Genomic DNA, 15,880 nt, shown 5'->3' with positions numbered 1-15,880 from the left:
TGAGTTTTTACATCTATTGTTACATAGTTCTATTGTAATTAGAATTCGTCTGGTATAAATTTCCCATTTTGCATTTTGAAAATGTATATTAATCTTTTTTTACTGAATACAAACAACTGTTTAAAAACTTCTACTTATTAATCATTAATTTTAATGATTAATATGCTATTTTAATGATTAATCTACTTAACCATTAAAATTTACTGAAGGTAATCCACTTAATTAATATAAATGAAGTCTGATCTTTTTCATTGTGAACTGTATTTGGTTTCATTTATGTGAACTACTTTTGTGCTATCTTTTTAGTGCATTTTTTTTCCTTTTCTTATTTTGATATTGTATTGAGTTTCTTATTTTCTGTTAGTTTTTCTACCTGATGTTTGGAATTAACATATTCTGCTCATTTATAATAATAATTACCTTTACATTTTAATCTTTCTAAACCTGGTCAACTCTAAAAATGATTAATATCTCTACTCCCTTCTAGAGTAATACAATGATCTCATAATACTTACAATAATATAACTCCAATTAACTTTCCAATTTCCTTTTATTGCTGTCCAACAGTAAAATGCTATGTATTATAATCTCATGAAATTATTCTGTGTTAACCTTATTTCTTCATTTTTTAGTTAATTTTTATTCTAGCATGCCTCTTGTATTAGATTATTTAAATATTTTCACTCAGTCAAGCTTTATGTTTTATTATTTGCTTTGATATCAATGTCCTTTATTAAAATCTTTCAATAAGAATCTGTGATGTACTCTGAGAAGTCAAGGCAGGTGGATTGCTTGAGCTTAGGATTTCCAGACCAGCCTGAGCAGGAGCAAGACCCCACTTCTAAAAATAACTGGGTGTTGTGGGGGGTACCTGTGGTCCAGCTGCTCTGAGGCTGAGGCAAGAGGATCCCTTGAGCCCAAGAGTTTGGGATTGCTGTGAGCTGTGATCCCATGGCACTCTACCCAGGGTGACAAAATGAGAGTCTGTCATTAAAAAAAAATCTATGATGTATAACAGTTTTTTCTGAAAGGACCATATCTCCCTTTACGATACTAAAACATGTAAGCCACTTATTGAAAAAGAAAGAGCAGGTGTGTCAGCGACATTAGCTTCCCTTTTAAGAATTTGTCTCCTCAGTAAAGAGGAGACACATCAGGAAGAAAACCACAACCCAAGAACAAAAGTTACAAGCAAAGACCTCAAGGACGCATTCCTCCCCAGAAGACAGGCAGATGGCCAAATGGCCACGAAGTAAACAGGTGCACAACATCACTTATTATCCAGGATCTGAAGAGCAAAGCCACAACGACACAGCACCTCACACCTCTTAGAATGGCTGTTGCCAAAAACAATACATAGTCAGTGTGGGGGATGATGTGGAGAAAGCAGAACCCTGTACACTCTTGGCAGGAAGAATGTGGAATATCGCAGCCACTATGAAACACTACAAAGATTACTCAAAAATAAAAAAAAAATACCAGATTACCTATGATCCAGCAATTCCACTTCTAGGTATATCTCTAGTGGAATGATAAGCAAAGTTTCAAAGAGATATTTGCGGGTCTGTGATCGTTACAGCATCAGGCACAGGGGCCAAGACCAACTCAAATGTACGTTGACAGGTGAACGAACACAGAAAATGTGGGATGTGTTCACGGGAATTAGGGTTTAGGTTAAGAAAGGAAATCAGGCCATTTGTGACCATGGGGCTGAAGGCTACGCTAAGTGAAATCATCGTAATACAGAAAATCAACGTAAGCGAGGTGATCCAGCCACAGAAAGAGAAATACCGCGTGACTCCACTTGGTGAGGACTTAGTCCGTTGTGCTGCTATCACCGAACAGGAGTTTATTTCTCACAGTCCGAGGTCTACAAAGTCCAAGATGGAGCCGCTGACATCTGGTAAAGGCCCCTTCCCCCATGGCCCTTCCAGCCCTATGGCCTCCGAGGGAGGAAGGCTGTGCCCTCAGCCAGAGTCAGCCAAGAGCAAGACGGGGAACTCCCTCCATCAGGCCCTTTTAAAACCACCTTAATCCCGTCATGAGCGTTAATTTTCTCATGGCCCAAACGCCTCCCCAAACTGTTGCAGTGGAAATTAAGTTTGCAAAACATGAATTTTGGGGAACACATCTACAATTGTCAAACTCATAAAAGCTGATAATTGAATGGAGGTTGTCAGGCACCAGATGAGAAATACATGGATAATTCTTTCCTCTCGGGAATAAAACTTCTGTTATGCAAGATGCGTAGTCCTGGTAACTTTCTGTGCAATACAGCGGCTGCGTTTCCCAGCACGACGGTGTGCATTTTAAAACGTGTTAAGAGGATAGGTCTCACATTCAGTGGTACTGAACATCGACACACACAAGAACACCAGGAAAGTTTTGGAGAAGATGGATATGTGTAATGTTAGGTAGATAGTGCGGGATACGCAGCTCTCCTGGGGATGAAGGCCCGGGCTGGGACTCGCCCTGCTGGGCAGCTGCCGAGCTGGGGGAGCAAGTGACATCCCGTCAGTCTGCCAATCAGAACCGAGCACACCAAGTGCGGAAAAAAGCAGGGGATCCCCCAGCGCTGGGCGGTAGGATCTGGAGGGTAACGTACAGAGACCTAAGGCCAAGTATCTGCCTTCACTGCAAACCCACATTGCAATTTACACCCTGTATGCTTTCGGAGTGGTTCTCAGGAAGTCCCCTTGTGCAGTGAGACTCAGTGAAATTCTTAATTCTCAACCATCCGCGAAAGTGGTTTGATGGCAGCGTTTGAAGCACAGGAGGGCGCAGCTTAGGCGATGTAAAACTCTAGGCCCAATACAAGATTCAGGACCCTAATATAAAACCCTAAGCCCTAATGTAAGATTCCAGACCCTAATATAAAACCCTAGGCCCTAATATAAGATTCCAGACGCTAATATAAAACCCCAGGTCCTAATATAAGATTCCAGACCCTAATATACAGTCCCAGGCCCTAATATAAGATTCCAGACTCTAATATATAGTCGTAGGCCCTAATATAAGATTCCAGACTCTAATACAAAACTCCAGGCCCTAATACAAGATTCAAGACCCTAATATAAAGCTCCAGGCCCCAATATAAGACCCCAGACTCTAATATAAGACCCCAGACTCTTGTTAGGGACTCCTATTACTTTGTTGTCTGTGACAGACGTGTCTAACTTGGCTCAGTAAACTTCCCCTCATGCTTGCTTTGCTATCAGTGTGTGGGTCATTCTTGACCAAAAACACACAAGGATCCTGGAGTAGACTAATGACCTGACATCGGTACTCAAATTGTTATGGTGTCACCACTTACCACGTGGGATACATTGAATGTGTGCAAATTTTCAGACAACAATTATACCTATGTGTGTGTGTGTGTGAGAGAGAGAGAGAGAGAGAGAGAGAGGGGGCAAATAACCAGGTCATAATCTTTGAACTTTTTAGGTGGACTCCCTCTTGTACTTGTTTCCCACACCCAGAAGCTGTGCCGTTAACCACTTATCTTCTGCCCTTTAAATGGGGACACACCAACCTCCTCCTTCCCTCCTGCCTCCCCCTTCCCCTTATTTTGAACAGAATTTAGTTTTTCTCCTATGTGGGCATATGTTAGATCATTTACTGTCTTTGTAACAAAATTGACTACGTTGGAGACTTGATGTTACATTCTCGTGATGTCTGTTTCATACATCTGAGAGCATTTAAGTTGGGTGCATAAATATTTAGAGTTAAAAAGTTCTATTGACGTGTCGTCACTTGACCCATATGACATGGCCATCTTGTTTTTCTCAACTTTAGTTGCTTTAAATCCACTTTTATCTAACAATACGATTGTATCCAATCATCATTTCTCTTGGTTTCCATTTGCCTAAAATATTGTTTTCCAACCCTTTACCAGAGTCTTTTTTTTTTTTTTTTTATCTTTTAAGGTGAGGTGTGTTTCCTGGCCATAGCATATGAAAGGCTTTTTTATTTTTAATCTGATTAGTCAGACTGAGACCCTTTAGTGGGGAATTCAAACCATTAAAATTTATTGAGAGAATTGATAAATGTAGTGGAGTGTTATTCATCTTATTTTGTGAAGATCCATTGGTTAGTTGATCCTTCCCACCATTGTTGAAACTAGGTTTTGTCCTTCAGTTTGTGGATATTTACTTTGCCGGTGGTCAATTGTGATGGTCAGTGTGGAGAACAGGTCTAAGATTTTCCAGAAGAGCTGGTCTTATTGGGGCAAATTTCCTCCAGTGTTTGCATGCCAGTAAAACATTAGATTTTTTTCAATGATTTTGAAGCTTAATTTAGCAGGACACAGAATTCTGGGATGACAATTGTTTTCTTTAAGAAGGTTAAGGGCAGCTGAGCATTCTATTCTGGCTTAGAAAGTTTCAGCTAAGAAGTCTGCTGTCACCCTGATGAATCTGCAACTGTAAGTCATCTGGTGCTTCTGCCTGTTTGCAGAATTTTTTTCTTTCATCTTGACTTTGAGCAAGTTCATGACAATGTGTCTTGGAGATGCTCTGTTTAGACTACCAATAGTTTGATATTCACCCAAAAGAAATGTTTCAGAATCCTTTGTGATCCTTGGGAAGTTTTCATTTAAGATATCCTCCAATAGGGCTTCCATGTGTTTGGGATGTTCTTCTTCTCCTTCAGGAATACCTGATTTGTATGTTTGAATGCTTCATGAAGTCTTAACAATTCTCTCACATTTTGCTTTCTGTCTCTTTAACTACCTTGGTCAGCTCAAGAGTTTTATCCTTTAGCTGTGAGATTCTTTCCACTCCATGGTCTAATCCATTATTGATACTTTCTACTCCTTTTATTCCTTAAGCTCTGCCATATCCTTTCTATATTCTTCATATCTTTCATCCCTTTTTTTGTTCTGTTTTGTCACTTTCTCATCACTTCCCTTTATTGTTTTGCCATCATACTTTAAATTCCCTTTAGATCTTTCCCATTAATTCTTTACAGGTCAAATCTATTGTCATGTTGCCAGAAATTTTTCATTGGTTCCTTCTTGTGTGTAGTTTCTTCTTGTTCACTTAATTTCACTACTTTTTCTGTCTCACTATTAACTTCACTTTCAATTACCTTGTGTCTGAGCTTAGGTGTTAAAGTAGCCATTTGGTATGAGGCCAAAAGAAAGATAAGGGTGAAGAGCAAGGAGAGAGAAAAAAAAAGGAAATATAAATTAAAAAAAAAAGAAGGAGAGTGGAAGGAAAGAAAGGATAGCAAGAGAGAAAGACAGTGTTAGGATAAGTAGTTGTATTTGGCACGGGGCTTTAACTACACTTGCAGCTCTAGAAATTTGGGGGGCCAGGTTGGGCAGGTCCTTCTAAGTACGGTGCTCCATACCAGCCTAGTCAAAAGCAAGACTCCACCAAATATAGAAAGAAATCAGCAGTATGTCACAGTGGGGTCTACCTAGACCTTCTTTCTAAAGGCCAAAGCTAGAAGGACACCAAAGACCATGACCCCATGGCCTCCTTGAGCCAGACCAATGCCATGACCCTCCCCCACCAGCCAGAATAATGTTGTTCCCCTAACCCTCAGAGAAGAGAAAAAAATAGAAAATAGTTAAAAATTTAAAAATATAATTGTCTAAGGTAAGGGGGGGGGGAAGGTGATAGCTGTTGTATGGAACATTTAGGTGAGAAAGATGAGAAAAGAAGAAAACATGTTTTCGGCCCTTTTCATTCTTTCTTTTCTTTTATTTCAAAAGAAATATGGTTTTTCAGCCCTTTTCATTTTTTGAAAAACCATAAAAAAAATTAAGGAGCCCTTGCTATTGAAAAAAGTAAAAATGAAATAATAAATACATAATCAAACCAAAAAATAATAAATTGAAACAAGAAATAATAAATGTAAAAGCATACACAGAGGTTGGAGGCTGCTCTCTATTTGCAAAGAGGACCAGCTCTTGTCTTCCCGACCTCTTTTGTCCCCAATCTGGGCTTCTTTGCTTTGTCAGCATTTCATCCCCATGGGACTTGTGTCTCAAAGCTGTCACTGGACTTCCCCAGAGGCCCATTGGACTGTGTCCTGTGACAACAAAACAGCCCTCCCTGGAGGTGTGGGGGCCACTCAGCTAACTCAAAGGATGGCGACTGGAGCTCAGCAGGTGCGCCAGACCTGGCCATGCAGTCAGACCCTGCAGACTGATCCACCCATTGAAACGATCTTTCCACAATGGCATTGCCCTGCCAGCAGCTAAGCTGGTGGGAGAACCAACCTGCCTGATGTTCAACCCTGGCTGTGGGACACTGTTTGAGTCAATCTTCTGCTCCAGCGAGAAGCCCAGTCAAATCACAGTACTGCAGGACAAGTCATTCCCATCCCCAGACCTCCATGACAGACCCAACCATCTGGCCAGCCTCTAACTGTACCAACCACCTACCTTCTACATTGGTTTTCCTCAGTTCTAGATTCCCCATTGACTCCTAAAGTCCTGCTGCTTCACTGTGCCCCAGAATGATGAGTCTAGGCAGATTCCCCATCCACAGGTGGCTGAAAGACCACTTTCCCATCTCACCATGATTAGTTGGCAAGGAAATGTCTCCAGCCTGGCAACTTGCCTCCCGCCCTGGGTTTTGGGTTTAAATTGAACTTCTTTCCTTTGCTAACTGTAAACTTGATCAAAATTAATCTGTAAACATCACTGAGTACCAAGGAAATAATCTTCACAATCCCAGAAATTTTACGTATTATAACATTTTAATCCTTCAACAATTCTCTAAAGTGCATGCTGTTTAGCCTATGATGATTTAATCGTCTATGCTTGCTAAGACAAGTATTTGATTTTTTTTCTTTTGCGTTTTTTTTTTTTGCCAGTCTTTTTATCAAATTGTTTCTCTTGAGTTTATCCTTATGTATCAAAAATATAAATTTCTCTGATAGTGACATATGTTTTAGAAAGTTATGAGTATCACAAAGTGTTTCTAGTAAGAGAGATAGGGATGGATGATAAATGGTACTTTTGCTAATTTTGCAGTTTATAACAAGCTTTTCTGTGCATTATTTCAAGTGATTTTTTTCCATAAAATTTTATGAAATCATTAAATCAGAAATGCACATTCTCTCTTGAGGTCTCCTAGAAACAGAATGAGCAAGAGACATGTAGATAGATAGATAGATAATTTGTTGTGGGAATTGTGAATAAAAGTTTGATACTTGTCTCCAAGGTCTAATTTGTGAGAACAAAGAGCAGGACAAATGGTTTGAGGAAAAAAAAAGAAAAATTTATTATTATAATTTGCTGGAAAATGAGGAGCACTGTGGACTAGCATCTTAAAACTTCCATCTTGGCTTTAAGCAGAAAAGCAAGGGTTTTTAAAGGAGAGTTTTGGCTTTTTATAATTGGTGGTTTAGTTCATCCTTATCCCTGGTGATGATGATCTTGAGATCCTTGTCCAGAAAATTATCTTGCACCATCTCCTGTTGTTTAAAATACTAAAAAACATTCCTCTAAGTAATGGCCTCACCCAGGAATACAGATTTTAATACCCAAAAGGTGTGGGTTTTAGAAAGACAACTAGTAAAACATTTCTTGCCCTTTTCCTGAACTTTACTTCTGTTACAGAATTGGCTTACTTGATTACAGAGGCTAAGAAGTCCCGTAACATGCAATACCAAACTAAAGATTCAGGAAAGCTGGCAGTGTAATTCTGTCTGTCTGAAATTCTGAGATCCAGAGGAATTGGAACAGTGCTGTATTGTTCAATCTCAGGTCCAAGGGCTAAGAATTGGGTGGGGGATGGTAGAAGTTCCAGAGTCGAAAATGAGAAGTTCCCTTGGTCAAGGGCAGAATATTGATGTCCCAGCTCAAGAAGACAGAGGAAATTTGCCCTTCTTCTTACCTTTTGCTCTATTTGGAGGAGCCCTGATGGGATTAGAATAATACCTGCCCACGTTTGTGAAGGCAGATCTTATTTATTCAGTCCACTCAAATCTAAATCTCTTTTAGAAACACCCACATAGACATGCCCAGAAATAACGTTCTACCAGCTACTGGGGGGATCTCCATAACCCAGCAGTTTCCAGTCTTTTTGGCACCAAGGACCAGTTTCATGGAGTACAAGTTTTTCCATTGACTTGGGGAGGGGATGATTTGGGGATGATTCAAACATGCTACATTTAGTGTGTGCTTTATTCCTATTGTATTATATTCTAATTTATGATGAAATCATTTTGCAACTCACCATAATGAAGAATCAGTGGGAGCTCTGAGATTGTTTTCCTGCAACTAGATGATCCTATGTTGGGGTGATAGGAGACAGTGACACCCGCAGTGTGTCGGTCACGTCTTTAGCTCCACCTCAGATCGTCAGGAATTGGATTCTGGTAGGAGCTCCCACCCTAGGTCCCGGGCACGTGCAGTCCACAGCAGCATTTGTGCTCCTGTGAGAATCTAATGCCACCTGATCTGAGAGGAGCTGGAGCTCAGGTGCTGCTGTGAGCAATGGGGAGAAGCTGGAAATACAGATGAAGCTGGGGACCTCACACGCTGCAAAGCTCCTGCTCTGCAGCCTGGTTCCTAACAGGCCACGGACCAGTACCAGACTGTGTCCCAGGAGATGGGGACTGCAGCTTTAACCCAGTCAATGTGAAGCGTGAATCTAATTATCACAGAATCGTCATGTCATTGCCATGTACACTGACATAAACATTTACAGAAGTTAATGCAGCCATAGTTTTACCATTTGCACATAAACGTAAGTGAGATATGTGTGTGTATTTAAAAAGGATGCTTTGTAAAATCTACAAGTAAATTGCCCCTTCCAGCCATGTAGCTTGGGATTTTCAACACTAATGTATTTGTTTATGTCATGGTGATCATTTCAACAGAGCCAAAACCCTGATCTCAAAAGAATGATCTCAGAAAAGGCTAAATTACCATCTGTGTGGTTGAAGGAGGAAGTCAAAGGTGGAACTATTACTGGGGGTCAGACGGTTACAGTGACTCTTTCTCATGGCACCAAAATAAGGTTTTGTGTATTCATGAATCCACTCTGAGTAAATCTCCTTCCCGTGATAAAATCATGCTGTGAATGTAGCCACAAAATAGGAACAGACTGAAAAAACAATGTTAAGATACAGAGTGTACTGAGACATAGAAAGATTAATTATTATTTGCCTGATTATATTTAGTAACTGCAGTAATATACCAGCAATCCCGTGCTTAGCTAAATGTCAAACTCTTTGGCTTCACGTCGGCAGTCCAGTTCCAGCAGAGGTAAATCTCAGCAAGACACAATCTCTGCACTGTGCATTTTGACGTTATTTTTCCCTACTCCAAGAAATAAGAATTAAATTTTAGTATTTGCCAAGACATTCTGAGATAATATAATAAAGTGTCAAAGAAACCACAGAAAGACATGTATCTGGAAATATTGCAAAAATGATAAAGAAAAGGAAAATATAGAGGACAGAAGAATTGTCCAAAGGAAAATAAATTCTTAGGGGACAGGGCCAGATTATCCTGGTTTTGAAGGTAAGATCCTGCTGCAGAGGAGCCACGGGCTCCTTCTTTAATTCTCTCAGGAATCACTCAGGAACTCCAAATTGTGATGTTGCACGGATCAAATTTATTTCATCAGAAGATTATTTTTATTTAAATGAAATTTATGCAAATTAGGACATTTTTCAAATAGAAATGGAGAAAGAATGTAAAAGGTTACAATTTCTCACCTCGCTAATATAGTAGCATGACCATTTTATTTATGTAGTATTTTTAATATGCGGGATATTTTACTTCATACTAAATCAAAGTCTGCTTTATTTTCTTCTTTCAGAGCCCAGCCCTGCACATTTTTCCAGCGTCTTTTTAACACGTACAGACACATGGACACAGGTATAGACAGACACACATGGACACACAGACATGTCTCCAAGACTGTTGAAAATAGTGTCCATCTCCGCTAACAAATTTGAAGATGCTCAGGACGGATAAATCTCTTCCCACAAATATTTCACAGGAAGAAAGTCTTGACTGTGCATCCTCCTCCTCACACTTCTACTTTTTAGGATGTCTCCTCAATTGCATCATTTTCCTTAAGTTTTTTTAATCTGCCTCTTAGTTCATTTACTCCACCCTATCTAGAAATCTCTTCTCAAGCTTTGTCAAACTTCAGCTTATTTTCATTTTCCTTTTACTATCCTTAACTTGTTTTGACATGAAGTTTCTATCACTTCAGTAATGTAAATTTGGAAGCTTTGCCTGTATATGGTTGTAAAAAAAATATTCAAGACAAAAATTAATCTTTCCCATGATATTGGGTAAACTTTTCCTGCTAGACCATGTCAGCATGGAGTGTAGGATGGAATTTTTGAAGATTGATCATTTAAATGTGACATTATTTTGTTGAAATGACCAGGACAGAATATCTCACTTTCAACAACTGTCTTGTTTTGTCACTGTGATACAATTTGATTTTTTAAAATTTATTTTCGTTTTCATATAAAATGGAAGTCATATGTTAAAACTTGACAAAATGTTCAAATTAAAAATTTATATATAGACTAGATGATGTTATGTAACGAGTAGTCTATTAATTCCATCATTCATGAATAAAATCTACTGCTTGCTTACGCTGTGAAAGTTTGATCATTTGTAGTCTGTCTGGTTTTTCAAGAGTATGAAATGTCTGGGATCCCATGGTCAAACTAGAATTAACCTAGTAATTTTAACACCAATTGTCAATTCTTACGAAATTGATATTTTTACCTATGTTTGTGAAATTTCTGTTTTTAGCATATTATTCTTCTTTTGTCAAGAATTAATAGATTATTATGCACATAGAAAACTGAATGTAATATCCCAAGTGATCTTTGGCCTCTATGATATGTAAAATGTATAAATATAATTTCTTTTGGAATCCATATGTTTTTCAAAGAACACATTGCTCTTATAAAAATAAGAAAGGAAGAATTAATTGAAGAAAAGTTTAGAGCCCTTTTTGTGGCAATAGTACACCCAAAGATGACACATGCATAAGACTAATGGTTCCCACACCATCTCAAGTATCCTTGACTGCTGTCCCCTGGAAAAGAGCCAGGCCAGTGGTAAATGAGCTATAATGAAACTTTAAAGCAAAAGCCACCGTGACCAGCTGAAAGCAATGGCAGATCCCAAACTAGGACTGTTGTCCTCCCCAAGCTTAAGCTTGCAAATACTGACAGTGTGAACGTCATATCAAGTGTCTCGTGGTATTTGATCAGCCTCATTTATAAGGCATACTCCACAGTTAGCAGCAGGATCCTTGAACGTCCAGGCTGTGAGGTAATGGAATGGCTCTTGCCTAGTAACCCTGAAACCAGCTCCCTGTGTGTGACCCACACCGTCCTGCTGCATGTGAAAGAGAAAATGCTGACACCATAGAAGCATAACAGCTGCTGTGATCTGAGCCAGGAAGGAAGGAACCCCCAGCCAGACAGAAAGGAGACGCATTATCAGGACGCCCTGAAGGAGACTGTCTGATAATGTGGCTGAGCTGAGAAAGCCTGTGAGTAAGAAAACTAAAGGTGGCTCCCTGAAGTAAAAGCAATAAGCAGGGACAAATTCCCAGTTCTTGTAATCAGGCAGTTTAAACAACATGTAATAAAAAAATAAAAATCTACTTTAACTGAGTATCTTATTATCTTTCTGTTTAATGATGAAAATTAGATACATGTATACGTATTTGTGAAATATTTTATATTGCTGTGAGTGAATATTAGAAGCATGTAAAACATGTTATTGAATTCACTAATATCAAAAAAGCATCCCTCAACAATTGCAGGATTTGACAATAAAACCAGCCACATGTTAGCATAGAAATCAATACAAGCGACTTAATATTGAAGAGAAGAATTTTGACATTTAGATTTCAAAAATCATGTGACTTCAAGCTGTGGACTCTCACTTGGGCCATCAGAATGACGATTTCAAACAGAAATGCAGCATTTTAAAACCACTGCAAAGCTGTCAGTCCTTCCTTTACAAAGTTCCTCCCCCTTTTAGATATGTTTTCTGCAACTTTCCTGTAATAGGTTATTACAGAAAGTATAACCCAAGTACAGATTATTGTGAAGGCTTATTATCAAGGCAATACTCCTAAGGAGCAATTTTCCCAGAAAAGATAATTTTAAAACAAAGAAATGACTATTATCTTGGAAACAGTTGACATGAAATGAGATCAGAGTAATCAAGGCTAAAATCCTTTTTCCAAAAGCTACTGGTGGTAGGAAATATACCAAATTTCTGATCTTTATAAGCTTTAGTTTTCACATCTGAAAGTAGGGTTAATATTTAATTCATGTATTTGTTTGATTAATATAAACTCGTTCATGTAAATCAATGGTTCTCAACCTTCCTAATGTCGTGAACCTTTAATACAGTTCCTCATATTGTGGTGACCCCCAACCATAAACTTATTTTTGTTACTTTGTTACTTTTGTTACAATTCACTGTTGTGAATTGTAATGTAAATATCTGATATGCAGAATGTGTTTTCCAATGGTCCAAAGCTGTTGTGATTCACAGGTTGAGATCCCCTGGAAATCGTTATTTATAATGATTGCCACAATGTGGAATTATAACAAAATCCAGTTCTTGTATTTCTTTGTTTGAAATTTCAATGTCTTTTACAAACCAAAAATGGACGGCTCTTTTCCTGTACCTCAATAGCTAGGGCACCGGCCACACGCACCGGGGCTGGAGTGTTTGACCCCGGCCTGGGCCTGCCAAACAATAAAGACAACTGCAACAAAATAATAGCCGGGCGTTGCGTCAGGTGCCTGTAGTCCCAGGTACTCGAGAGGCTGAGACAAGAGAAACACTTGAGCCCAAGAGTCTGAGGTGGCTGTGAGCTGTGATGCCACTGCACTCTACTCAGGGCGACATAGTGAGACTCTGTAAATAAATAAATTAATTAAAATATGTCAATAAATAATAAATAAATTTAATAATAGTAATTAAAATTAATAATAAAGTTATTAAATAAAATTTATTATAAATAAGCAAATAAAATAAAAATAAATAGAAAAAATAAAAACCCAAAATGGGTTTACTATAAATATTTGCCTTCATATTAGTTCACAGTGAGCCCCAAAGTGAGAGATTGAAAAGTGAATGATAACATTTGCAAAAGATTAAGACTGTCCTGCATAGAAACGTGAATCACTGAAGAGTTAATGGAAGGGATTTTTGTTGTTGTTGGCTTGTTTGTTTTTAATTTTCTCAAATGTCTATTTTTAAGGAAAATAAGCCTGGGAGAGAAATGCACGCTGCCACACATGTGTGCTGGCAGCTGACGGAGGGGCCTGTCTGTGGAGTTTGGGTACTTCATAGGTTTCGTTGTATTTTTCTTGTCATGACCAGAAAATCGTGGCTTCTTCCTGCGCATTGCATCCGGCAGGGCCCCAGGATAGGGAATTACCAATGCTGGCTGACATTCCTGTGACTGAAATAGAAGCTGGGGACTGGGAATTGGAAGGGACTGCGTGGCAGAAACACCCATCAGTTAATAGAACTGCACGGATTTGCACAGCTGACGTCTAGGGTGCAACTATTCTGATTCCTATTTTCTCTTTTATCATCTTTCCTAACTTCACCATTGGCACAATACAATGGGGTTAATTCAAAAATAGCATTTGCTTTTAGGAAAAAAAGTGTGCATCTTTAAATCTTAAGACAACCATAGGGGGGAAAATGTGTATTCTATAAAAAAGAAGAAAATCCTAAAAGTTCTGCTAGTTTTCCCCTCAAAAGGGAATTGTTTGTTAGATTTCAACTTCTTTTAAACAAGGTAACCTTTCTTTCCGTCGCTCTTAGAGGTGCGCTGCCGTTGTAAAACATTAATCCGACCCGGAGACACTTCCGTAAATGAATCACTGCTGCGTTCAGACCGGCCGCCGCCTCCCAACAGATGTCAGAAAGTCAAGATCGCCGCCTCTAGACCCAGCCGCGGCTGCCAACTCTCGCGAGCTCCGTCAGTAACAGTTGATTGTAGTTATCAGCGCTGTCCAATTTACAGGCTGCAGCAGCAGCTGCGTGCTGCATTTCTCTGAAGTACTCCACGATTTTGACTCCTTGCAAACTTTATCATCTTTGTTGCAGAGTCGGGTAAGTTGCTCAGATTTTGCACCGTCCTGTGAAGACCCAGGTTCTCTGGAAGGAGCGTGTTGCCTTCACGTGTCTGCGGTGCCCCTGGGGTGCTCTGTGGGGAAGAGCCCCTGAGCTTGCAGACGGGACAGAGGAAGCGAGCGAGCAGGCAGCTGCACCAGCCCTGCCTGATACTCTGGGACCGCAGGCAGATGCAAGTCACTGAAGTGCCCAGAAAGTCATGAATTTGTTTAACTTTGTGTAGAGGCTGTGGCACTTGTGGAATCCCTGGGAGGTACATTCTTGCTGCGTTTTCTAGGGGAAAACGTTTGATACTGCTTTACTCTCAAATGCATTGCTTAGCGGATCCCTCCCTAAAGGAGTATCACAAGCAGCCTTCCACCAGCATCGCTCCCCTTTTCTTTCCTTTTTATCTTTATTTTTTAAGTAGCATGAAATGAATGATCTTCTTCTTGTTTGGTTGAGCAGGGTGCATTTCTTAATCAACGTTTTGTCTCTTGGAATTTTAACAAAACAAACTGACAAATAAAATGTCAGTTTCTTTCCTGTAAAAGGAAAATTTTATTTCCTAACTTGATTTACAAACATCCTCTTTGCCCTTTTCTTCTCTTTCTTTTCAAATGTGTTTTAACAGAGGGACAAAGTATCATACTTTTGGTATTAGTTTTGTTATTAGAGAAATAAGCAAATATAGACTCTTTGCTCATCCTGTAATCTCATAAATCTACCATTATTATTTTGAAGACATTGGTTCCAGTTTAACCCGCGAATTAAGAATTAAAGAGTAAAAAATGTACGAGTGATTAAGAGAACCCTGAAATGTGAGCAAAGAGATTTTATTGTTTGTGATTTATGTTTTTTATTATATTAGTACATTTCTACGTTGTTATGACCATATTTCATGGTAATAAATGCAATAAAGAGTTACTATCTAATGCCTTCTTTAACATAAATTACCTCAGTGTTATGACAAATAAAATTAAAGTTCACTTATTTAAATAGTTCTTTTGTTTAATAAAAAGCATAAGCTTTTGAAATGCAACTTTGTACTTTAAATGAAAAATGTTAGATATGAAATAACAGGTGTTTGGATGCCACTTAGATCTTCCTGGATTTCCAAATGTGTGTTTTATTCTCCTAGATTTTATTCTGTTGTTTGCAATAATCCTGCTTCTTTAATTATAAAAATATACTTCAGATTTAGTCTATATTTCATTTTTATAAAGTATAAACTAAAAACATCTTCATAAGTCATGTCTTATCTACAAATTTTGTTCCTACTTTGATTCATTTCTGTAACAATAATAGAAATTTAAATTATGAATTGTTATTTTGATACTTTCTTCCCCAAATCTGCTTATTCTTTCCAATACTAGACTGTCGGAGATAGTAGAGAATTGTATTTGAATAAAGATTGACGCAAAAGCAGCTTCATCTTTCAGTGAAGACCCAAGACTCTAATATTAATAATTAATGTACGAATTATTCACAGAATGAAAAGTTTGTGAATGTCCTTCCTGACTAGCTGGATGCAGATTGATGCTTCTGATGCCTTACGTAATGTCTTCTGTCTGGGCACTTCCTTCTGGTGCCTGATGGGTGGGCTTCCTGAAAGCCAGTTGTATACTCTATTTATGAGCAGACTTCCTCAATTTCCTATTTAGCTTGCCACAATGAAAACAACATTTTGGCTTTGTTATAAAGACTTAATTTTTTAATTTGACCAAGTACATTTAGTGGTGCTGGTTCTAGATCATATCAGTATTTTCTAAATAGCTCTTT

The 15,880-nt window shown here is 38.6% G+C and overlaps 1 protein-coding gene across 1 annotated transcript in view; it reads left to right on the top strand.

Annotated features, from left to right (window-relative positions):
* The first annotated feature begins 13,993 nt into the window (after nt 1-13,993).
* Nucleotides 13,994-15,880, top strand: part of BCHE (butyrylcholinesterase) — a 60,047-nt gene continuing 58,160 nt past the window's right edge. The window contains exon 1 of the mRNA XM_003794643.2: nt 13,994-14,098. The gene's annotated coding sequence lies outside the window, so the exon portion shown is untranslated. The remainder of the gene's footprint in view (nt 14,099-15,880) is intronic.

Source organism: Otolemur garnettii, unplaced genomic scaffold (assembly GCF_000181295.1).
Source record: "Otolemur garnettii isolate 467f Iridium unplaced genomic scaffold, OtoGar3 scaffold00084, whole genome shotgun sequence".
In the NCBI taxonomy this organism is placed as follows: Eukaryota; Metazoa; Chordata; class Mammalia; order Primates; family Galagidae; genus Otolemur; species Otolemur garnettii.
This window is presented reverse-complemented; position numbering and strand designations above follow the sequence as displayed.